Consider the following 1,400-nt stretch of genomic DNA (forward strand, 5'->3'; position numbering starts at 1 on the left):
ACTTCTACTTATTCATCTGTAAAATGGGTATGATACCTATTTCACAGAATTGTTAGGGGCCACAGTAAGATGACACAAATATAAGCCCGCAGCTCAATACCTGGACGTGCAGGCGCTCAGTGAGTTAGCGCGCTCTGAATATGAGCCCCCAGCTCGGTACCTGGACGTGCAGGCGCTCAGTGAGTCGGTGCACTCTGAATATGAGCCCCCAGCTCGGTACCTGGACGTGCAGGCGCTCAGTGAGTCGGTGCACTCTGAATATGAGCCCCCAGCTCGGTACCTGGACGTGCAGGCGCTCAGTGAGTCGGTGCACTCTGACAGCTGGGACCCCAGCCCTGGGATATGGTTTTTTCCTGCCATTTAGGAGACTGCATGAGATGAACCAAGGGAAGCCCGTCCAACTCTCACAGACGTAACCTTAGCACTATTGCCTCCTTGACCACATTTCCATGTATAAGAAATAAGTTTTGGCAGGAACATTTTCCAAACCAAAGGAGAATTTGTCTACCATGTATATTAAGCTGAAGAAACCAAAAAGTTTCTGCTGATCTGATATTTTTCCTGAATATTAAATTTGCTGACTTGGGATTTAGATTCAGATGTCTGTTTGCAAATGTTTTCCTCACACATTTGTTCATTTTTCCCATTTACATCAGCAGTCACCCGTACTTCGCAATGTACTTTTCAAAGGCCTCTTTCTTAGTCTTTTTTTTTTTTCAGGCAATGTTTGGCCATCTGGCACAGTTTATCAGAAATAGTATTGTTTAAGGTCCCAGCCATTGAGGAAGGGAAACTCAGATATAAGTGAGCACTGCAAGCTCAGATGTCAAAAGAAGATACAAATAAGAGGCCGGGTACAGTGGCTCACACCTGCAATCTTAGCACTTTGGGAGGCCAAGGTGGGAGGATTGCTTGAGGCCAGGAGTTCAAGACCAGCCTGGTCGACATAGCAAGACCCTATCTCTGTAAAAAAAGAAAGAAAAAGATGCAAATCAGAAAAACCAAACTGACTAATTTATATTTTGAAGAAAGGCTTTTTTTTTTTTGTGAGATAGAGTTTTGCTTCCGATGCCCAGGCTGGAGTGCAACGGCATGCAACCTCCACCTCCTGGGTTCAAGAGATTCTCTGCTTCAGCCTCCCAAGTAGCTGGTATTACAGGCATGTGTCACCATACCCAGCCAATTTTTGTATTTTTAGTAGAGATAAACGTTGTAGTAATCCCAGGTTTTCTCCATGTTAGTTAGGCTGGTCCTGAACTTCTAACCTCAGGTGGTCCACCTGCCTCAGCCTCCCAAAAGTGCTGAGATTACAGGCATGAGCCACCATGCCCAGCCAAAACAAAGCTTTTTTTAAAAAAGAAAATTATTTATTTACTTATTTTTGAGCTAGGGTCTCACTC

This window comes from Callithrix jacchus, chromosome 17, assembly GCF_049354715.1.
Source record: "Callithrix jacchus isolate 240 chromosome 17, calJac240_pri, whole genome shotgun sequence".
Lineage (NCBI taxonomy): Eukaryota > Metazoa > Chordata > Mammalia > Primates > Cebidae > Callithrix > Callithrix jacchus.